Source organism: Phalacrocorax carbo, chromosome 2 (genome assembly GCF_963921805.1).
Source record: "Phalacrocorax carbo chromosome 2, bPhaCar2.1, whole genome shotgun sequence".
NCBI classification, from domain to species: Eukaryota; Metazoa; Chordata; class Aves; order Suliformes; family Phalacrocoracidae; genus Phalacrocorax; species Phalacrocorax carbo.
This window is the reverse complement of record NC_087514.1, coordinates 111,642,281-111,667,173: the sequence shown is the minus strand read 5'-3', so window position 1 is coordinate 111,667,173 and position 24,893 is coordinate 111,642,281. Positions and strand designations below refer to the sequence as shown.

Sequence of the window (24,893 nt, the reverse complement as noted above, 5' to 3'; positions counted from 1 at the left end):
ATTTGAAGCAGATGTTCTACTGCCAAACTGAAGCATTTGAACTCAAAATGAAACAGTTCCCTTAAACCTTGACATTAAGTCTTAACAGTTTCACTTCCCAATTGGATGTGGTATGAAGAAGATAAATAATAGAACTGTAACAGGATAAAATATTTATTCTCCCATGAGGTGGGGAAGAAAAACATGTTTAGCATTTGCTTTGCAATTTTATTTGTTCTGGCTCATTTCCCTCTTATACTCACATATATACAGTTCCAGGCACATGTTAAAAGCAGTAACTAGGGCTTGGCTGGGGCCCGGTGTCCTTCCTCTCCCCTTCCATTTCGTTCTGAGTTTCTCTCACAACTTCCCTTAAACTCCCTCTTTGTCCCTGTGTTCCTTTTGCGAAGCATACATCAAAATGTTCTCACTTGTCCAAAATCTGTCTACTTAATCAAACCGATCAATTCTTCTGGAAGTCGGTGTCAGCCTTTTCAAATAGGAGTGCCATATTTAAACACCTCAATAAAAATGGCTTGAATTTCCCAGGCTCTCAGTACCTGCTGCTCCCACTGACATTGCGAACGGCGTGGGTGCTAAGAGGTCACAGCAATGAAAATATTTTAATTAGGTTTCCACCTTCACTTTGGAAATGTCAGGCTCCATTTCCTATTTGTCTTGTGAACGTATTCACATAATGAGAGTTTCTGTCTGACATTTTAGTTATTTTACTGGCTCAATCCAAGTATCTCATCCTGTATACATTAGCATTGTGTGCTTTGCTACCTGACTGACAGTGTCATGTTATAAACACTCAGAACCAAATAACAAGCTTTTTAGGTCCTGTTACTCATCCCACTACCATGAAACCTAAGGCACTATTTCTGGGCCCTTCTCCACACACTTTACTCCTGGTGAACTGTGTGCTTTCAGATCAGAGCTGCTTTTCTCCAAGGCGAGTCGTTGCTATCCGCAGATGCTCTCTGCTTGAGCAATGCTGGGGGAAGGTCTGGAAGTGGGCTGCAATCCCTTTTCTCTTAGCTGACAGCCATCCCCCCTCCTGTGGCCACTTGTCTTTTTCTGTGGATCCATCTGATTGGGAAGCACAAAGGCTTGGGAGAGTGGAAGAGAAATTCAGTGGATAGTGCTTTTTTTCTTTTCCTTCAGTACAGAGAAAAGGTGGCCTGGACAATAGGGAAATTATTAACCCTGTAGCGATGAAGCAATAACCTTTAAGGAAAAATGGAATTTTGGTCAATAAGCGCATTCTTACATACACACGCACAGTATTAAGTCTACACTGATAGATAAATTATCTGGACTTACTAAATTTTCCCTGTCATTTCAGTTAGACACCAGAGAATACGCCTCGTTTCTCTTGGGGAAAAGATTGATAAAGGGTAGATGTGCAGCATCCAATTTAATGTGTAGATTAATGGTTAACAGTGTGATCACTCTCTAAGCTTTATACAAATATGTGTGCTTTAAAGCAATATGAACTCTTTTAAGGAAAATTCGGCATAAACATACATCATTAATATGGTACAGCATGTCTAGTATTTGTTGATTATGGGTGGGGTATTTTCATTTTATAATAAGGTCTGTGTAGCAAAATTGGCAAGAAAACTGTACCATGTACTTGACTAGATCTTGGAGCCAGAATGTACAAGCTCACATTCAGTGGTAACCTTATAAAGCAATGCTTCTAAGTGAGGGAGCAGTACTTAACATGGCCTTTATAACATCTTGTACTGTGATACTGTATTGCTGGTTGAATCAGGGTTTCATCTCCGCTGTCCCATCTTTTAATAATCTGGTGGTTTCGTTTGGCTTCCTACTGCAACCTTGTTGTAGGGAAGCAAATGTTTTCTGTGCAGGCTGCAAAGCAGCTAATGTTTTCTTCAGATCATCCTCTGTTTAACCCCTTATAGAATAAAAACTTCCCATGAGCTTTTTATGCTCATCGTTCTGAAGGCTTAGTTCGTCTGACACTTTACAATAGCTGCCTGGAAAGGCCTTTCATGGGGTGAGTGTAAAAGATCTATTCAATGCACACCTTTATAAGGGTGGAGTAGTGGTATGGAATTCTGATTATACTGCTAAGTTTCTGTATATTCAGTGGCCCTGGAAACAAAAAACGAACATCAGTTGTAGAACTTTGTGAGTGTAGAATGTAAAGAAGTTTGATTTGTGTCTTATGGATGAGCAACTTTATTCTTAGGGCCATCACAGTTTAAAGATAAAGGTTAGGAGATAAATATACACACTCACAAAATAATAACTTTTTATATACCTCATATATATATGTATATGTGTTCATACATATATGCATATATATATATTAACTTGTACATTTATAGGATTGAGATATTACCTACCTGGATGGGGTTAATTCAGAGGCAGTTACTGTTAGGAGTGGTTGTAACTATGCAAGTATCTATGTATGTGTGTGTATATATATACACACACACAAACACGCACACATATGTATAGCTGTACATATATATGTATTTTAGATATTTTCCTTTAGCAATAATAAATATATACCAATATTATCACCATCATTAATAAACTTAGCTTTTTTCTATCACTTCTTTGACCCAACATCAAAAGGTTCTACAGAGTAAGTAAATCTCACTATACTTAATGTGTAAATGTGGAAGCAGAGACAGAAACAAAGTAACTTGTTCAAAGCCAGTCACCAGGCTAGCAAAATTCCCGTTAAAAGTACGCAAAAAGTCACCAGTCTGTTTTATGGTTTTCTCCATTAGGCAGCACTGCATCTTATTTGGCAAGGCCCACTGCATGATATTTAAAAAATAAGCGTATATTCCTTCTGCTTATTACAGGAATTGCGTAGCCTAAGGGTATGTTCCAGTAAGAACATATTCAAATGCAATTCTGCTTTCACCATAAGGACAGTCAGTGAAACAGGTTGCCTGGAGAGGTTGTGCATCCTCCATCAAAAACTGGAGACTTTAAAAAACTGATTCAGTAAAACCCCAAGTAACACCTTGTGATCTCATAGGTGACCCTGCAGGAGGATGGGCTGGAGGCTTCCTGAAGTCCCTTCGAACCTGACTTATCCAATGATGATATGACCAGAGTTGCTGACAAATAAAATGTCACCCTCTCCTCAGTTCTGTTGTTGGGTGGAACAACAGGAGAAGGCAATAATTACTGCAGAGCAAGTCCTGTGATTATTCTGGTCATATCATTTTATAGGGAAGGCAATGTCAGCGGCAGTGGCTGATGGTAGTGATGTTTTACAAGTTGGTGCTGAGTGGCAAAGGCAGTAAAATAATGTACACCATCAAAGGAGTTGTTAGGAGGGAAGAGCAGGCAGGAATATTGGACCAGCAGGGAAAATGAGACAGGAAGACACAAGTGTCACTATACATGTTGTATAAGAAGACTTTTGGAGATTCTCTTTAATCACCAGTGACGTCTGTTATGGCTCTGCCTGAAAACATATAGCAACTGTGATCTGAGAAAAACTGCCTAAAACTCTTCAAGATTGTTTTTAAAGTAAAGTTTTAGCCTTTCCTGTTTCCATGACAATGCTTCAGTAATACTATTTTGAATGGAGACTTTATAGGGAACAAATGGGAAATAAGAATGTGACTCCAGCCCTTCGGAAAAAAGGTGCAATAAAGATCAGGAGTTACTTGAGGTGTGAGCCAGACCCCTGCTCCAGCATAGCTGTGATTTAGTTGTGCATCTTGGCTCAGCGTACAATGGTGTGAAAGCCATTAGCATGGCAGAGGCGGATGCTGCAGACCTGGTGTGGTTCCACTCTGCAATGAGAAAAGTCTGACCTATGTAATGCTGCAGTTTGTATGTGACAGAGCTCTATTTTTTGATAGCTTTAAATTGCAGATAGGGAAGTGTGGTGGAGCACAGAGAAGAGGATTGCAAACAGTGCTGTCACTGTAACATGCAGTTGCTGGGAGGCGGCACGCTTGCCCAGCATTCAGCCTGTTGGAAGGTGGTACTCCCTCAGGCTCTCCCACATGCTTTTGCTACAGAGTTCTGCTGGTTATGTGCCAGGGTTGATCTTTTCAGTGTTTTATCTGTAGCAGTTTATCACTTAATGTGTGCAGTTGTACAGAAACTGAATCCTTTCATGTGGTGAAATTCTTGCAGTTTCAAAATTTCTTTTGTTTCAGGATGACAAAGACCCACCTCCTCTCCTGCTTCCATGCTTCCTGCCCCCAAACACAAAATTATTTTCCACAAGCTAAAACTGCTGAAATAATATTTCACTTTGATTCTACTTTTTCCGTTACATAGCATATTTTGCCGTAAAATGTAAAGGAAATTAAAATGGAAGTTTGTTTCAATATAAAAACATTTAACTCGGAAAAAGTCAAAATAATGAATGTTTTTAAATTACTGCAACTTCTTATTTCAATTTCATTTTAAACTTACCTTTTCTGTGACATTATGTGTTATAGTGAGTTTTGCTGTTGACCAATAAATATTTTCTGTAGGAACAAATTCAGTCCTAAGAGTTCCTGTGGTTCTACTTTTGAATATATGTATCAGATGACAGCCACTGTACCTCTAAGCATATGTGCAGAAATAGGGAATAAGCTAGGATTAGCAGAAAAAAACTACCCAACTGGATCAACATAGGTCCTGTAACAATGGTTAAAAATAAGCAAAGTTCAGCTGCTTTTCAGCCATTGCAGCAGTATGCATTTTTCTCTCAGCTTGGTATCTCGTATGTTCAAATGTGTTTTGTTTTCCAGTTTAAGTACCATTTTACAAGTGTAACTGGCTTTTCTAGTTTAGCTTACTGTATTTCAAACAGAATAAGTATGGAACTCCACTAGCATAGATCCAGTTTCTGAATAGTTATGGTAAACATTTGTGGAAAAGAAAGAAGGTAGAGCTTGAAAGCACAAGTCCATTTTTTAAAAAAAGTACAACCTCTAGAAGCTGTCTCTGTTGATTCACCAGGGCTCAACAGGTCACACCCAGTTTGGGGTGAGAGGAAGTTCAGTTCCCAAACAGCTTAAGTCCTAGACTTCCCTGAACAAGAATGGCCAGTTTTCTGAACTGTATGTGGTTTTAATGTTGAGGACTACTGTCTTCTAGGGACTGAGGTGAGAATACCACAGGCTTTCCACTGGAGACATCAAATTGGACATCAACTTTTCAGTCAGTTACGGGTGACTGTATAAAGCTTCCACCTAAGAAATTATTGTTCTCAAAGTGGTTATCTTTTCTTTCTGTGTAGGTTGTTTGATTCTCCCCCTCCCCCCCACCCCCCCAATATACTTTCTTCTTTCCAGTAGACTTTCTTATGTTCCTTATAGCTTGCCCCTCTTCTTACATACGTTTTCCCATTTTCTTTTCTCCCTTTTGGACTGTATCATGTTTTAAAATACATTTAAGAGGCATTAATTTTCTCTTTGCTGTCATTTTCCATAATTTTATTAGATTTTGTACAAAAGTGCAAGGCTTTCAGCTGCTGACCTGGCGGAAAATGCAAAGATGTAGATGAGCCAAACATCATTAAAGTCCTTCTGTCTAAAATTAAGGAGTCCCATGCAAGTTTTGTACTCTCATAAATAAAATAGAACCTGTCACTTTGAAAAAAAAATGCATGTAGACTTCATCCGGACTATGCAGCCTGGTGCAATTTATTAAAGATACTCATTGCAAGATAAAATAAAATGTGAACAGGAACTTATTTACTTGTGAATTTATCTGATAGAGTTGCATGACTTAGGTGTTTTAAGAACAGCTAAATTTTTAATCAGTCAAGCCAACAATGTTGTCTAGTGACATGTGTGTAGTTACAGCTGACAATAGAATGAATTTCAAAAGTGTAGAAATGTTAGAAGCTTGGGTATGAAAACATTAAATTTAAACTGGAATATTTATCAAAGAGTATAGAAACTATACTGTTTAAACAGGAAGGGAAAAGAGCCAAAGATAAACATTTATCAGGCCCTTCAGAGAGTAATATTTTGTGGGAGAACATTATATCACTGTACTGTAAAATCCGAAGGACTGCAGGGGGGTCATCCAGGTCCTTGGAGCTGTTTCCATGTAATAGTGTAGCATAATTCTGCACACTGAAAATGTTGGTAAGTCTTTTCTCTAAAATGAGGATACAAACTACTAAAGCTTACAGTTTTGGTAGTGCATAGGAGGGACTACTGCAGCGGATTTTTGATTGCTTATGTAAAGCAGTATGCTTTTTGTAAAATGCATCTCATTACGTATTTGTATTCTCAATATCCAGGTAAACCTATAAATAGAACTCAAACAAATGATATCATCTGAAGTTGAAATGTCGTTGTCACAGTCCTGATTGAATCCATTTAGACAGGCAATCAAGTCTGACCTTTTAATCTCAAAGCCAGCTTTATGTTCTACCAGGAGAGAAGTATACAGTGGTGAAATCATTCATGATACTCTCTTCAGCCTCGTGGGAAGAGTATGCATATAGTTTTCCAGTCCATGCTGTAGTTACAGTAATAAATAGTGTTTCGTGGTACAGGAAGGAATTCATAAAACGATGCAGATATTTTTGTAATTAATTAAAAGCATGTATCAAAGCTGATTCATTATGAAATGTGACACGTAATCTTCTATTAAGATGGTGAGTATGTAAGTGTCATCATTTGATCCAGTGGCCTCATTATATTCCAAAAAAGCATTTCAGTCTTCACAAAAGTTTTGACAGGTATACAAAAGCAGTGTCATGGAACTATTTATCATCAAGATTTGATGATAATCTACAAATCTAAAAATAACTCAGGACATGAAAGGCTTGGGTTCTGTGGCAGTTCTGGGTCTTGCTTATGAGTTGTATTATGTTCTGACTGTGTGAGTTCCTGGGCATCTGACCCATACTGAATGAACTCATTTGTTTTTCAGAGCAAATGATGAGAAAAGAATGTGTAAACGGTGTTTCAAACTAAAATTTGTTTATGTAAGAACTGTAATATTTTACTCTGATTTCATTTGATTCAATTTACTACTGTATTTTCTCTGGTGATATAAGAACTAGCCTAAAAGAAAGCTTGCCTGCCTTTCTTCTGAAACACGGTCCTGAGACTATTTTGTAACCACCATGTTACTGGGAACTATGGAAGCAGCATGTGGTGGAAGCCAATGGAATTATGCACAGGAAAAATCCATACACGTAGATACAATTTGCAAGTAAATTTTGCTAGTCTGTGTCTTTCTGTATTCATTGTAGACTACAGCTGCATAGAACTGTTTTGTTTTATCTTTATGTCAAGCAACTCACACTTCTTCCATATTTTCTGTATCTGACATATATCCTAGTGGAAAGAAAACATTCAGAACATTTTTCCATCAAGGTTGGTGCACATGTAAATCTGAGCAGCCCCAAAGCTAGCTGGTACTTCCTTCATGAATAAAGAGGATCAGGAAATCCAGCTCTGTACCAGTCCCTACTGAAGTCAGTCTCTTATTTTTGACTGCAGCTCAAAATGATAAGCTTTTTGAATTCTGAAGGGTAGTTATTATATGAGAACAAAGCGTAATGGAATACAATCACATGAAACAGATTGTAGCTCTTAATTTACTAAGATTAAAACTGTCCGAATATGAAACACACACAAATGTGTTGTAAATTCAGGATAATTTGAATCATGAAATTAATCCAAGGCAGGAACAGTTGACTCAAATGTTTCTTGTAATTAATGCAAGCAAGACACTGTTAATTAAAAAAAAAAAAGTTACTGCACATCCCCTAATCATCCTTTGTATGATGAAAATGCAGCAACATTTTTCTTTTACTATTGTTCTGTGTATCTTTTGTGGTGTTTTCTTCTAGTTGACAAACAGGGCATTTGGGTTGGCAGATTTTTAATAACCTTTCCATCTCACATAAAACTCCTATCACATGGAGGCATGGAAAAAGATGATCTTTGCAATTGCTTCACATGCTAAGCTTGGCTATACTTAAAAGTGTTGCTGGCATAGTTACATTGGTTAGATGTGTGGGAAAAATCATAGTTCAGCTGACACAGCCATATTGGCAGAAGCTCTACTGCAAGTACTTGTACTGGAAATGGGGTTACTTTCCTGGCATGTAACCATTTTGGGAAGTCAAATAGGCTATACCAGCAAAAAACCTTTTCTGCCTGCATAGGTCTATAATAGCTCCGCTGTCTGGAAGGTCTCTGATTTGTTTCTTAAGCTGTTGGTAGAAGTGTTAGGATACACGTAGCTTGCTTGGCCTCTGAGGAAAAACCAGACAAGAGGGTGATCAGGTGTGCTTTCAGCGGTACTGTTGGTTTACAGTGTGGCAGTGCCAGAGGCACCTCCCTTACATGGATGACAGACAGTACCTACCTCAAGGGGACATGGATTCACAGTCTAAAGAGTAGCAAGATACTATTTTCAAAAAAGAAACATTAAGTTGAATGAGCCCTCTAGTCATGCTAGGTTACGGTTAATTTCTTTAAATAATTGCTCAGTGGAAGCCTCCTTTTAACGAAGATGCATATTCTTGTTCAAAATCTGAAATCATTAGCAGAAACATATTTTAAAAGAATCTTGAACTGAGTTTTCCTCTAGATATTTCTTGTCATCTCAACCACCAAGTGTTCATTGCTACGTTTATCTTAATAAAAAGAAATAATTCTAGGCTTTCCTGCCAATTTGGATTACCACATAAACTGTTGGATGTACTTGTTTAGAAAAAAACTGTACAAAGTTTATCCTGAAGCAAATGAGAGAAGCTGTGTTAGATTAGATGTCTTTTGCTTAGCTGCTCATCAGCCATTTGTTTAAACATCTCTTGTTTAACATAGTTTGAAAGGGTGGTTGAGGTAACAAAAGGAATAACAAACACTTCTATTTATTAAAATAAAGTGTTAATATCTTACATTCATATAAATGTTCATGTAAATAAGACAAACCCAGAAAGGGGCTAGAACATTCATCCTTAAATCAGTCTTTGCCAGGTTAGGTCAGTTGTTACCATCCAACAGCTATTAGTACTCCAGATTAACAACTAAATAAAAAAAGTTTGGGTTTTTTTTGTTTGTTTTCCATAAAGGTTCCTAAATAGTGAGATTACATGAATTCCTGTGGCCATTGGTATCCTGACAGTCAGGTGGCCAAGGAGAACAGATTTATACCTACATCCTGGAAATACAGTATCTCCAGAGCTGGGTTGACTAGCGCAAATCTGTGTGGGAAGGCCTTACTTATCTGAAGTCTCCCCCATAGACAGAAAGCACACTTTAATTTTAATGCTAGATTTAGCTTCCTTCATAAATAGTTACTTTAAAAAAAAAAAGAGAGAGAAAGATTGTGTTTCACATTGCACAACAATATTATTACGCATTATGGAAAGCACACCAGTATGAACGTGTTCTTTTGTGTATTGAAAAGGAAGATGCAGGCACAATAAGTATTTTTTAGATGACAGTGTCAGATCCATTCTGATTAGAGAGTCTGTTTTTCCATGAAGAATGCAAATATAGTAGAACTTGGTTATGTAGATTATTTTGCACCTTAACCTATTCCTCCAGCATTACCAATTATGAGACTTAGCTATTTAAAGGCAGTATGTGTGTTCTGTGCAGCAATAATGTATTGTTTTTTTTAATGTTTCCTCTATTGGATGTTTAGCCTTTTATTTTAAATATTTGGAATTGAAAGCAATATATTGAGAGCAATAAATAAAAATTACTTAAAGGTGGAAAAAATCTAAAAAGCAAAATATATTTCAGGCCTTAATATTCTTTTATTTATTTAAAGTTTAGACATTTCCTTTTGCCATCTTGTTTTTTTTCACATTTTAAAAAACTTTATGTCTGACTTTTCCAATATTAGGCATATGCAAGACTGTGGCAGCTGTGTGGACCCTATAGACAGTCAGAAAGCATTAAAGAAATTAAGTGAAAGCCAAGCATGGCAAAAAGGAGAATGTGGTCCTCTGAATATGTAAGGTTACCATGTGGCACTGTAACAGTAGCTGCAGAGGAACTAATCCTGCCTTAGACTGAGTGTCCTCTATGCTGCTACCAGGAGGTAGGTGTTACCTCTCAGAGACTAAACCTGTTAAAGAGAATGGCTGCAATCCCTGTGTGTTGTAAATAAAGGTTAAAGATTATACTAGGAAAAGTCCAACCCCATTAAAAAACCAATCTATTTTATCCTAATTTAAGCTTTTTTATTGTACATCCTTCTGTGAATTCCCAGAAGCACTGAGTGTGCCTTGCATCCATATAGATTGACTGTTGGTTTTGGCAGGTGTACCCGGAGCTACATTAAGCTCCCTGGTATATTTGGGTCTGCTGCTGAAGTCCCACATGCTCCAGCCCAACTCTGCTGCGGCTTGTACTTGGGTGCAGTCTCTCTGTAGTGACAATGAATTTTATTTTGGGAGTAGAACCGATGATGCAACACAGATTTATTGATTGTATCTGACCTGAATGCCAATCCTGTGTTACTTTGGAGTATGCTGACTGGAGTGGAGCCTTCTTTTCCTCCTGAAAGAGAATAGAAAACACACACTGCAACTCACCTCCTTTTTGGGAATACTAACTCGATGGGTGCCTCTAGTTTATGACAGGATTTGTATTCCTTGAGTAATAAGGCTGCTGTTGTATTTTTCTGTGCATGCCACAGGAATTGGGTGCCTTTGTCATCTTTTAAAGAGTGTTGTAGGATTGGAAACAATATGTCCAGAGGTTTACCTGGCTTCAAAACAAAGGAATGACAGTCCATGCAAAGAGTCTGGTTGTGCTGCTCTTAGTTATTATATTATAGAATCACAGAGTGGTTTGGGTTGGAAGAGACCTTAAAGATCATCTAGTTCCAACCCCGCTGCCACGGGCAGGGACACCTTCCACTAGACCAGGCTGCTCAAAGCCCCATCCAGCCAGGCCTTGAACAGTTCTAGGGATGGGGTATCCACAGCTTCTCTGGGAAACCTCTTCCAGTGCCTCACGACCCTCATAGTGAAGAATGTCTTCCTCATATGTTACCTAAATCTACCCTCTTTCAGTTTAAAGCCATTACCCCTTGTCCTATTGATACATGCCCTTGTAAAAAGCCCCTCTCCAGCTTTCTAGTATATTTTAGAAAATATAGTCTTAAATGAAATTTTGAGCGTTAAGGTCCTACTCTGTTTATTTTGTGGTGTCAGAAATAACCAAAAACTTTTTTTAGCCTGGATTTCTGCAGTGGGTGCTGAGTGGGTGAAAATAAAGTTTTAGCTGCACAATAAAGCGGGGAGAGAGCATGCTTTGAAGAGCACCAGTATCTTAGTTCTGAATCTGTAAGATGGAGTGACACTGACAAATTAAGGGAACTTTTATCCCTATGTATTTTACTTACGTTTAGCGTAGAATGAGTATCACATCCAATATATTTAATAGGAAGGTGAAATATCAGATAGATATCCAGAAAAAGTGTCATTTTGACCAATATGTTAATATTTATAATGTAAGGTTCTGTTTTTAGAGGCCTGTTCATTTGTCTCTCTGAGACGAAACCAGCCATGCTTGAAGGAGGGAGTTGTTCTGGTCTTCCTGCCCAAGTAGCTACAAAAGTCCCCCTTCCATCTTATTTAATAAAAGCTAACAGCTTTCTTCAAGTTCCTCTGGAAAATGTGAAGTTCTAAAACCTCCTGCTTTGTAGAATTTCTCACTAATAACTGATGACTTGATTAATCATCTTCATAATTTTCTTTTTCATGCACCTTTATTTTACATGACCAGTATTGTAATAAAAAAAGAAAATATGAGATTGGGGAGATAATTAGCTGTCCAAATTGGTTTTATTTAATCAAATGTTGTCATTTTATTGTTGACTGTAGTAAAGTCAAACCGGTTTGGAATGGCTGAAGAAAATCCGGTGCAGAATTCCAGTCATGTAGTCTTTATAAAATGAGAAGAACAAAGGGACTTGGTAATGCTGCTGAAGGTTCTTTCCAGATATCTTTTTCTTTTTCCATTTGAAAATAATTTAGAATAAGTTTAGGGAATCATACTATTGCAGCCTTTAATCATAAGCATGCCGCCTGATGCAGACATGGGTGAGTGACACTAAAAAAAAAATCCACTTCTTTGTTATGAATCCATTATCGTTCCATGGGAAAAAAAATTGATTCGTTCAACCTTGAATGATATCATAGCATATGTGGTAAACAGCTAGATTTGGATGGTGTGTTACTTTGTGGCATCACTCAGGGCTGTATCATTTTATGTAAACACTTGAAAGAAAAGACCAAGAAAATTCACAAAAGACGAGATTAAAACACAGCTATTGTTCTCTGGCTTAAGATCATAAAAGGAAGGAAATTCATAGTTAAGGATCCAAACCTCAAGTATCTGGGCACAATGTAGTGCCAGCCTTAATTTTACATAACCATACCCTGTTACGAGTAGACATTGGTGGTTTGATCCTGAATGATGAGTTACATTGCTCTTAGCAGCTGAAACCAGAGAAATAATTTTATTTTAATGCTTGCCTTTGGTGAATAGATTTGTTGGAACAGTTGTAATTGTTTTCTTTATGTTTTCTTGCCAATTGAAATAAAACAAATCCCTAATAAATAGTAATTTTTTCAAAAGTCTTAAAACTCTGCTGCGCAACTTTCTGTTAAAATGGAAATGGGAAATTGTGAAGAGAAGCCAGTGTCATGCTTGGATTTCAGGAATGATAAAAAACTCATGGTAAATTAAAATGGCTATAATCCTGCTGAAGCTTGATTTAAAAAAAACCCCCAAATCCCAAAACACTTAACTGGTGAAAGAAGTAGTTAATAGTACTACTAACACAGAATAATGAAAGTATTACCGAGTTTTTAAAGTATCTGCAATTAATTGAATTTTTGTCCTACTTTTCTTAAAAAGTTCCATTCCCCTCTGGTTCTTAGAAATTGTAATGAGGGTAGCAGAAACTGTGCTTTATAGGATGCCAGACTGTGGATGCAAAACACAGAGGAGAACAGGCAATGACCTCAAATCTTACCTTGACATTTTAGCCTAAAGCCATTGCTTGAAGGACTCCAAAGGAGAGGATCAGCAGTTCTTTAGCAAACTCCAGTCAAGTCAGGGAAAGGTCTTTAGCACTTTAAAAGCCAGAGGTGACCTGCCAAACAATCAAGGAGTAAAATCTAGTACCTGATAAGGTGAGGCTGAATTGAGAGAAGGATGGTTGTAGTTCTCTCAGAGGTGTTTTGGTTCTTTCACTGGTAGGAAGATACCTCTACAGTGTCAGAGTCGCTTGCACCCTTTCTGTCTTTATTTGAGATTTGGAGGGATGCAGCAGACTAAAGCTGGGAGGTGAACAGACAAAAGTCTAAAATAATGTAGCTTTTTTGCAACAGAGGGAGCTCTAGGCAGTTTTGAATGGTAGTTTAAATTTTCTCTTGAGTAGAAATGACTAAAGGTAAGGGAAATTCACATTGCAGATAAACTAGTCTCTTGGGTGTTGCAGTGAAATGGAAAGGTCCCTGACCCACAGTCTGAAAAATTACAGCCCGTGAGACAAGAAAGCTGAATTGTTCGGTGATAAATCTTTTGCTCTTAAGTATAACTGAGCATATTGCTAAAAAAGATTTACACATGAAAAAGAAAAGTCTGGAGACACAGGGAGAAAGAAAACTGCTTTGTGAATATGAATGATAGCGCTACACTGAACAGCATGGATGATAGCTATATAGAATGATAGTACCATGGTAGACCCACAGTACAGTTCAACCATCAAGATGTTGCTTTAGAGAATTGCTGAATGTTGGAGTTTCATGGCTGGGGGTTTGGCAGTCCCTTCTCTATTCTAGTTTTCCTGTAATCTTTTTAGTGAAGCATTGATCGGGATTGTCTCGTAGTGAAAGGAAACCACCCCTTTTCCCATCTTAGTGCCCATCCTTGGATTCTTCAAATATTCCCTGACATACATGACCTTTTGATTTCCCCTCTCTGTCTATAAGACTGAGTTCCAGGACCAGGGATTTCCCTCTGATTTTCTCATGCAATGTTTTCCATTCATATTATTCTCTTTTCTGTTGTTGTGACAGACCTGCTTATGATTGTATCTCTTTTTGGCTGCTCCATGTGCTGGGTTTTTTTGGGGGGTTGTTTTGGTTATGGGTTTTTTTGGCATAGTTGCTGTAAATTGTTTCTACTGTGGAGCACCTACTTATAAATCCATACGCAAATCAGACCAGAATGCTGTGTCTACAATGGCACTGGGTTAAGCACAGAAAGCTCTACAGGTACTTCATTAAGACACATCACTGTATTAATTTTTCTGCAGTGTATTGTGGGAAAACTTTTCATCCACAGGCCACTCGACAAAAATGTTTTTAACTTAACTAACTAAAGTACTTCTATGGCTTTTGTTCCAGCCAGTAGCAAGGCATAGATCCAACTGTAGATGATGATGTTTTCCATCTGTTGGCATGAATGCAACTCTCATTTTAGGAAGAGCAGAAAATTCTGGGCATGAAATGCAGTGCAGAAGCATTTCAGGAGAAGCTTGTTGCCCTAAGAAGTCAGCAGCATGTTTTGCTGGGTCTCTGGTGTAGATGTGTAAATATGGAGACAGCTGATGCAGGTCGAATAGCTGCAGAATCCTTACGCGTCTTCTTGCACATCTGGCATGGCTTCTTTTCCAACATGGAGGACGCTCTTTTAGACCTTTGTGAAGAGCTTGCTGCGCGTGTCTATAACTAGGACTTGCAGATGAAGGGGGTACTTACCAATGCCTAAGCTTGCTGTGATCCTTTACTGCTGCTTTTCTGTGATTTGTTTTTTTGGCCAGTCCTTTCCTGGTGCCCAGAGTGTGGACTTATATATTTCAGTGACTGCTTCAAAGCCGGAAGGCTGAAAAACATTGATTTCCCTGAAATAACATCTGTTCTTTTGAGAGAAAGTGTGAGAGGACTGTTGAAGCCACAAATTTGCCCAGGCTTCATCCAGAAAGGATAATATTTACCTGTAGGCAAGCTGAGTTCATCCAGATAAAAGGTCCTTGAATGGGGATATGGGGGAAGAATGTGTGACATAGTGGTAATCTGGAGATCCCATTTTTTTTTATTTTTAAATTTAGACAGCTATTTGTTTCTGCCTCAAATGTGGAGTCACGAGATGCACAGTCGTTTAATGGGCCTAGACCATTCTTAGCCACCCTGCCTCAAAAAGAGCAAAATATGAGAACACCTGGCAGCAGGAAATTTCTCTGTGTTCTTAGCAGTATATAATCACATGCTGTTGGTATGATTTGGTCAAGTGAGGCAAAATGACATGGCCAACAAAGTTGTTACACAATAAAGTCCCTATATGTCTGCTTGCTTTTGAAACATGCAAACTTTGTGATGTATCTGAGGGGTAGCAGCGATGGATTTCTTTAGGAGTATGTTGGTGCCTGTAATCTGGCTATGGGCTGTTTATGACTATGTCCATGCTAAAAAACAAGCAGCGTCAGAGCATGTCTAAGTGCCAACAGGGCCAAGAAAGCAAACTCGTCTCCTGAATGCTTATCAAAACCTTTTATGATTAGAGCCACATTTAGCTCTGCAGTGATGATATACGTTTTCCTGTGTTCTTGTTTGATACTTGCCACCCCTGGGCTGCTCTAGACAACAAAAGCACTTGCATTCAAATTCTTCCCCAAAAGGACAATCTTCCACTCCTTGATTTGCGCCTTATAATGTGTTTTAAGAGCTTTGGTTCCTTAGCTGAGTTTAGCTAGGTTTTTTAGTTAGAAAAAACTTATTTTTTTTCTAGATTTTCCTTAGCACTAACTTAATTCCATAGACTCTATATTCATCTGCTTTAGCCAGTAGGGCGCAGAACAGCATGCAAAGCATGTAAGAGATAATTTTTCTCTGGAGAGTCAGGCACTGTGTTTTTTGCTTGTGAAAATTAAAGAAATTCAGTGTTAGAATAGAGATACCAGTTCAGAATTAGTTACATGTTTTTGTTTTGATGACTTAACATGGAACGATGGTGGTGATCTATCTCTGGATGGTTTTCAGGCTACCAATGTGCTTTACACAGTGACTATCTAATTTTCCTTTAACTTAAGTCCACTAGCATTCACTGGGTTAAAATGTTCTCTAAATGCTGATAGCTAAAATAATGACCCCTCCAGTCATTGCTGCCACTAATTCTACAGCTATTGCTATTGTTTCTAGCAGGAGGAAGACTGTTGGATACTTTAAAACACAACAGCAGTTTTCAGAACAACAAATCATATTATGGTTGTTCAGAACATAAAACACCATTTCGTCAGATTAGGTTGTCCTAGTTTGAGAATTTAATCTAAATAACTGCACACTTTCTTTTTTCTCCAGCTAAATTCTTTCCTTTCTCTTAGAAAATATCCAGGTCTAACTCTCCAATCAGCTGTCAGGTTTCGAATTAGTACATCCTCTTTGAATCAGGTATTTGCTCATTTTTGTGGATCTAATGAGGTTTAGGAACTTCTTCATCTGTCATTATTCACACTGACGCCAGTCCATACCCACAAGATACTTCTCTGCCAAACTCCTATCTCAGATATCTGGCTGTGGACACTTGCATGGAAATCACAGCCTGAGGAGCAGTTAGCACAATGACTGGCAGCTGTGGTTGTTAGGGTTTGCAGAATTCCCATCTCTTCCTTCCTACCTTCCCTTTCTTACATGAAGAGGTGTTTTGGATAGAAGAGTTGTCCAGGAAAATGTTCAAGCCCTCTTACTTTTACTATTCGCTACTTCTGTTATCATCTGGATGGGAGAGGACATGATCCCAGGTACATAATAGTAATGCTTGTTCTTTTATTTCTCCTGACATGCTTGTGCCTTTCCCACCTCATATACCTTGTTTTAACACAAATCTGTGACATAACTGCTTTCTGATCTTTAAGTTTGCATTCTGCTAACTGATGTGAGAAGGGAAAGGGAAAACCTATCAGCGCCTCCTGAAGCTGTCTGTCTTTCTGCAAACTGTCTTTTGTAGGTGGCATTTTAACAATATACCTGTAATAATGATCAATGGAAATCTTGATTCCTTTCTCCTTCCTGTCTAAGCTCATAATTCTTGATGTCAACAGCAGACCAGCAGCATGGTGTTTTCAGAAACATCCAAGTAGGAGATGACCACTACTGTCCAAAGGCATGCATGCTGCTGTCCGAATAGGTTGTATTGAAATACCCCTAGGTCCCAGCCTGGGTACTGTTAGCAGTGTATTCATTGTGTATTGCATTTGACAAGTATTATTGCACTTGTAGCAGCTCAAGAAGAGCTGTTAGGAAGATGGAGCTCAGTTCACGTTCTGCAATCTATTGAAAACCAGGGCAAAAGTGAAGGCAGTTAGCCTGAGCTGGACTCAGTCCTTTCGCAGAGTCTCTTATAGACTGCGTAGTTTAAACCTTGAAATGCCAAAACACTCAGGGTAGGCAATCATATGCCACTGTAGACTTCCTGTTATTTTTCCTGTTCCATCGTGTTTTAAGACCAAAAAGATTTTTGCGTGGGCTTTAAACTTTCGTGGCGGGAGGGAAAGGCTGTCCTCCTGGTTTACACATTTGAAACCCAGGGTTTTCTGTATGAAAAGAATACAAATCTTATTCTATGGGACCTCCATTTTCATTTGGAAGCTGAAGTCCAGTGGACAACTATACGTCCCACTTGTTTCAGTTGATTTTACATTTTTTATGGTGGCTTAAGGTTGCTTTGTTTGCTCACTTGATGTATTTTCTTTTAACTTGTGCAGATTTTGAAAAGAAAAAGACAAATCAAGTAGCTGGAAAAATATATTCTTTGTCTAAAAATTCTTATGCTTCAGTACATAACTTGATGTGAAAATTGGTATGCCTCCCTGCATAATTTTCACTAGCGAACTTTCCCACAACACAGCTTTGTCAGTGTCTAATGAAATGCCCAAGCTTTGTAACTGTGAAAAGAAACGTATATTGGAAGGAAATTAAATGTACCAGTACCCCACTGTTACTAAAGCTGTCTCTGTTCGCCTTAATTAATATAACCACTTAAATGCATTTTGTTACTCCTCCCTATGTATTATTTTTTGGTACTGTTATGAAGGAAGCTGTAAAACATCCCAATGCTTTCATCAGCACTCCTGCAGCGAGGAAGAATGCCCTTACAAATCCACGCACCTCTTCTCCCTATTTGCTCCTCCTTCTCCGTCCCCAAGTGATGCAATCACATAAACAGCTTCATATAATTGAGGGAGAAGAACTTTGTTTCTGTGAAAGGTCGCTTCCTAGACAGCTCCAGGGAACAGTGGGCAGGCAGCACTTCAGGCTGTCATCAAGGGTGCAAGAACAGGCCAAGCTGCTGCCAGCAGCCCATTTTAGTTCTTCCCAGCACAATGGCAGGTCTGTGTGCTGGGCTTGCTGCTGCCCTTCTGATGCCAACCCCAGTGTCACCAAAAGGCCACCCGGATCATTAGGGGACCAGCCCTTTGACTCTTCCAGCTCAACAAGAAGGGAGGCAACAGCATGACGAAGGCCAGGTGCCAGGCTGCTCCTCCTGACTTGCTGACACCATCCCTCAGCCATAGCCAGGCTGGGACCCTCAATAGCTGGGATCATTTCTGCAACAAGGATCATTGGCTCTTTATCAAGTGTTCACTCTTACTGGAGGTCTTTGCTGTTAGTGTGTATACTGTTACAGGGCTGTGCTATGGTATATGGATAGCAGTAGCTGCGTAGCTTTAAACTTATTTGACTACATGTGACTGACATCTAATTTAACGGCAGTGCTGTGTGTACTTGCTTTCATTTAATTTCTGTAAATTACTTATTATGACAATATGTAAAACAATACGTGTTTTTTGCAAAAGACTGGTGGAAGCAGTATATGTTCATGCTCACTTGTCAATTGACTGAGGTACAGTGATGCTGGTACAGCGTTCAGTATCAACTTATGGTAATTATCTGTGGCAAAAATGCAGTAATTTTGCACTTTTTGGCAGAGGTGAATAGAGTCATGGTTCTTAACCTTTTAAATCGCCACCGTGGTTTGTAATTGGGTGTGTCTTTAAGAAAGTGAAAAGTAAAGGTTTAGTCTGGCAGTGGAAGTAAATTGGCTGATCATGCAGAGAAATTAAAACTCTGTGACACTGGGCAATCTTCAGAGTCAGAATTCTGCCCTAAATAAACACAGACTGAAGATTTTCCCATGATTAAATCAGAATTGTCATTTGGGTGTTCATACTCTTGTATAAGTAAGAGGCTGTCCCTCAGCACCCAGAGCCAAAAAAAAAATTGTGTCAGCATAATGCAAGATGAAATCTTGAAATAAATCTGGCAGTTAATAAGAATCAAGCAAGTTTGTTAAAGAACAGCATGATGTACCTGTGAGTGGAAACTGATTTTTTTCCTTCCGAATCTGCAGGGGAAAAGTGTGGGTTGTTTTTGAAAGCTGGGATTTTCTGCTTCTTCTCCTTTTGCCTCCTCCTATTGCCTTCTCCCACCATTTTACTGGCATAGTTATGTCATCAGAATCTGGGGTGGACAGGGTGCAAGGAGAAGATTTTGTGCAAATGTGGATAAAATCTGATATAGATTTTAGGCTTGATAATAGAAGCACACTTATACTGTGGTAATTCTCCAGAACAAGTTCTTTTGTGAAGGATAGTTATTTTTGTTATACAAAAGCACTCTACAAGCCATAGATTTAAAGATCTTTGTTAAAAAACAAAGTATTAGCTACTACCATGCAGATTTCCTTGGTTCTTTCTGAGTAGATAACCTGACTTATTAGTTGCTAGAATGAAAAATTGGTTAAATATTGGCCAGCACAGTTTTAAGTTGGCAAAAGGTGTAATGTTTTAATTTCTAATTGTAGTGATTTTCAAACTTTAACAATTGGAATAATGCTAAATTTGAGGTAGATAAATGATTGTAATTGAAGTAATGTGATACTATATTTCAATATTTCTCAGACCAAGGGGGAATGATAAAAAAGAATATTAGAGAAAAACAGACATCTGAATTTTATAGTTTTAAGGAAACCTAATAGAAATTTACAGGAAAGTGAAGAGGAAAGGACTTCTGACTTTTTTAGACATATATATGTGCTCCAATCATCAAGCATTATTTTTCATTTTTTTAAAAAAATAGGTCTCACTAGCATTATTCCTATGGTCTGGCAATGGAGTTTTTTTGGCATAAATTCAGGACTTTAAATACTGTGCATCCTGGATGTCTGGCCAGTTCAATTTTTAAATCCTTGATTAGAGATAAAGTAGTGTTTTAAAGCAAAACAAACTACATGCAATAAACTTTGATGAGTCTGACTTAAAACCACACATCAAGGATACTGAAGAGTCAAGTTTGAAATATTTGAAATCCATCCTTATTTCACCATACTGTGTCTATTTAATAGAACATAGAATCACATACTGTTTGAGAGATATATTAATTGAAAAAAAACTCCGAAATATGGCAAAGGCACATCGGCAGGATGGAGTGAAGTTTCTCCTGCCTTTGTCCATCCTGTTCGACAGCTAAATGGCAGATTTCAAATATAAGTGCTGTTTATTTTAAGTTGTGAAAGTGCCAAATTGTGAAATGCAGCCATTTTTGCACCCCCATAATTGTTAGGTCCTCATTGGTGTTTTTGCTGATTTTCATCAGCATCAGCGCTAATTTGATCCCTTGCTCTTCTTGGTTGGCTGGTTGTCAGAGAAACTCACAGATGATTCAGCTCGGCATTTTGAAGAGCCTTCTCTATAGCAGGACATTAAGTTATTAGGAGCTTTAAGTTAATAGCACTGCCTGCCCAGTCTGAGTTCCAGTTCGCTTGCACTGGGTCATCTGTCTGCAGCTTGAAATGCCAGGCTGATCGGCTCAGCGTGAGTTACCAAAGAGGGAGTCAGCATTACAAAGCTTGCCTTTGGAAATTGTACCACTACATCACTTAAAGCCAAAGAGTAGAGAGGGAAAAAGGACAGAAATAATGAGACAAATCTTGCTCTGATGATTTCTACTGAAAACAGAAATAGGACCTCATTTATAGAATTAAATTCTAAACAGCACTCTTAAAACCTCATATTCGAGTACTCAGACTTTCCAGACAGCTATATCTTATGATTTTTGGAAGGTGTAAGAACTATTTGTCATTTCTGCTTCAGAAACGCCTGGAGGCCTGTATCAGGATCAGACTGTGGTCATGTGTGTTATTTTTCAAAAGAAATGTTTTCATTGCATTCTTTTACTTTAAAAGTGAAACAAAAAAACAATGCTTACAATCCCAAAATTGGAAGAAAATTGTGTGAACTATTGTGTGAGAAGGAAAAAGGGTAAGGAAACATAGCTTGGATTCAGGCTTTTGAGAGATTATTTTAAATGTTGAGAAAAATATTGTTTAAAAAAAAATAGCTCTGCAGTGCCCTTTAAAGTCAGTAAGCGTCTATTTTAATTCCCATATAAGTAGTAACTGGCTGCTGTCTGTATATATACCTAAATGTTGCTTGCTGTATAAGACCTTGTTTGCTTAATTTCAACCTAACTGAATTTTTATGACTCTGCTATAAACCTCTTGAAAATAGTGGCTTAAATGGAAATGCTGACACAACATTAATTACACTGGCTCCAGTGTGATACTGTGATTAAAGTTTATTTATTTTGTGTGTGCGTGTCTGTGTGTGTGTAATTTCATTGTTGAAAAACTAATGGAAAACTAATGTGGCAATGGAGAATTTGATTCTGTGCCTGATATTTTATTTTTCAACAACAAGGAACAGTTTTAATGCCAGTTTACAATACCAGAGAATTTATTTTTAATTGAGGTATATTTGAGGTATTGAAAATTTTAGAAATTTGGGAAAGTGACAAGTTTCCCACTTTAAAGCTGTTCACTGCTCTTCCAGGAGTTTTTAAATGGCTTTTTGGATGGTGAGGCGAGATGTATGTTGCATTCACATTAGAAAACAAAGAAAATGGTTCCGTTCCCTCACAGCATATGTTCTTTGAGATGATTGGGAGAAAAGTCTCATCTCTAAAAGTAAGGGTACACAATCCAAAGTTAACATTCTTCATTGCACTATTGAATATGAAGTTAACAGCTATTAAAGTCTTTTTGGTAAATAGTATGCCCAGCTTGATACTTTTAGACTACAAATCTATGTATTGCATCTAGTCAGCTGGGAACTGAACAGTGCAAATATCATATGACCAGAAGAAGAGTGAGAGAGGGATCCTGTCTCCAACCTGTTTCTTAGGACAATGAGCTGGGATTGGAGAGGCCTTGGTTGCAGTCTGTTCCCAGCAGTTTAGAATTCTCACAATAGGCAACAACTGGATAGAAATGTGACATGGCCTGGAGAGCAGAACTAGGCTGTCCTGCTTCCTGAGTGAGTGCTGAGAATAATACACTATAATGCCAAATGTAGGTATCCCTGTTTGATGCTGTGATTTTGTGTGAACTTTGCTGCCCCTTTCAATAAGGTCATTCAGACCACATTTAACAGTTCTCATCTGCTTTGCTCCTGGATCAGTTAGGCAAAATAATTTTTTCTGCACTCTCACATATATGGAACTTGAAGGTTGATCAGCAAAATTGTCTAATGGATCGTGGGTTCTGTAGAGGTGAATGGTCTTCCTGGTTGGTAGTCTGTGGTGTGCTGTCCTTGACCTCAGTGCCAGTGTTCGGTCTCATCTCAGAGGCCAAAGTAACCATTCCCAGTCTTACCATAAACACCTTTCCCACAAGCTCATGGCTTCTGGGCCATCAAACTTCCCTTCTCTGCAAGAGAATTATTGCAGATATTCTTAATGCTGATCTGTCTGGTAGACTGTGATGGCTGTGAAGTTGCAGGATAGTATGTCCTCCAACATGGCAGTGAAGAGAGAGGAGAGTAGTGTGGGTTGAGAAGACCAGAGGGAAAAAGTGAAATATTTGTGTGGAATGCCCTTCATCAGTTTGCTCAGGGAAAGCATTCAGCATACATTAATCCAGTCCATGAAATTTACATTTTTTTATTTTTACTGTTTGCTTTCACTGGAAGAGAGTGCAAAGTAGGCAAATAGTTTCAAAGTGTGTGGTCTTTATGATTTATATGTATTGCTCAGAACTACCGCTGACCAAACTTCTTGGTCTTGTTCCCATTTGTTACAGTAATTAAGTATTAAGTTATTATGAAAGAATTGTGCCCTTCCCTTGAAAGAAAAAAGGTTGTGGCTATGCCATGGTTCTGTGGCACAGCTGATGTTTTATTCAAACCAGTATGTAAAGGTAGAGAAATGACGTGCAAAATTTCTCCCATCTGCAAGGAATGTAACTGTTCTGGATCTGAAGCAAAACTGAGAATCTCCTACTCTTTAATGTATTTGGGAACCAGAGTTTGATAGGGTTGGAGAAAGAAAAAAAATCAACATATGCTATAGATACATTTAGTTGGCAGGAGAGTAGGACCCTGAGTACGGGTCAGTCAAATCCTGGATACATCACCTTCTTAATTGCAGCTTTTAGTCTACATTGAGACTAGATAATGCTTGTCCTTAAATGACCTTTGCATTGAATCAAATATCACACTGGAAACTTCAAAGTGTAACTGAAGACAAATTATGCAATAAATTAAAAGTAACATTGTAATTTTTCAGTGGTTCCAAGCCTGCAAGAGACCAGCTTTTCTCTTTGACCACGCTCATTAATACTGGGGGAGTACTTCAAGCACATGACCAGAGACCTATGTATGGTCACAGAGTGTTTTACTGAGTAATTATTCATTGATTCTGTAAGTGAGGGAAGAGACTGCTGTAAATGGGAAGATGGAAGGGAGAGGAAGGAGTGGCATATGAAAATTGATCTCTTTTTAAAAAATGTTGGTGATATGTTTCAAAGCTTTGTTTGAAAACATTGGTTTAGCTTTTTCTGGTTTTATGTTTACAGGCTTCTCAAGTAGGTGTCTTTGTTCTGCACTGTCCCCGGCTGGTCCCAGAGGTTCATTTAGCCTTCACACAAAGCTGTTTGCTCCTATGCCAACATTGGGAAGTTGCTTAGAGGAGCGTTCTCCCTTAATGCCATCTGAGAGCACTCCCTGTTGTGCTGACAAACATGTACCTTACAGAAATACTGTATCTAGCCTTTATAAAAGGATGGCCTCTTTCCAAAATCTTAAGCAAGCTGCTTCATGATGCCAGCTGGAGCAATTAGCCTGTTGCTCTGTAAAACTAACAGCAGTTAGAAAGCATTCAAATGTTGCCACCCTTTAAGCCCTGCTCCAGGACTCACCAATACTTAGTGACTATCTGCAAGCCCTCAGCTGTTATGATCCATCATTGGATGCTTTTAGGGATGCAATGATTCAACTTTACAAATCAAAAGGCAGTGCTGTCTTGCAAGATACTTCAAATCTGAGGGTATCTAACATCAGCTATTCCCAGTGAAAAGGGATTGTAAGTATCTTTACAGATCCCAACTGTTATTCATGTAGGAACATCAGATAAGAAAACTCATAAAGACGAGTAATACACCCCTTTTATCATTCCTGATGTAGTGCAAATCTTCCTCCAAGGGGAGGCCTGAAAGAAAGCAGCTTTGCAGAAAATGACCTGGAGGTCCTGGTGGACAAAGAATGGAACATGAGCCAGCAGTGTGCCCCTTTGACAAAGAGAGCATCCTGGTCTCTACTAGGACGATCATTGCCAGCAGATCGAGGGAGGTGATCCTTCCCCTCTGCTCAGTACTGGTGAGGATGAATAACCAGTGGATTCGGTTATAGGTCCAAAACTGGATCCACTTCTGGGGTTTCTAGGACAAGGACGTGCTCATACTGGAGCAGGTCCAGGGAAGGGCCATGAAAATAATTATGGGCTTGGAGCATCTCTCATATGAGGAGAGGCTGAGAGAGCTGGGACTGTTTATCCTGGAGGAGTGGAGAGGAGGCTCGAGGAGATCTTATGAATGTGTATAAATAACTAATGGAGGGGAGTGAAGCACCAC

General features: G+C 38.6%; 1 protein-coding gene across 3 annotated transcripts in view; it reads left to right on the top strand.

The window, feature by feature from the left end:
- SUGCT (succinyl-CoA:glutarate-CoA transferase) overlaps positions 1-24,893 on the top strand; it is a 332,529-nt gene that overhangs the window by 89,806 nt on the left and 217,830 nt on the right. The window lies entirely within an intron of this gene.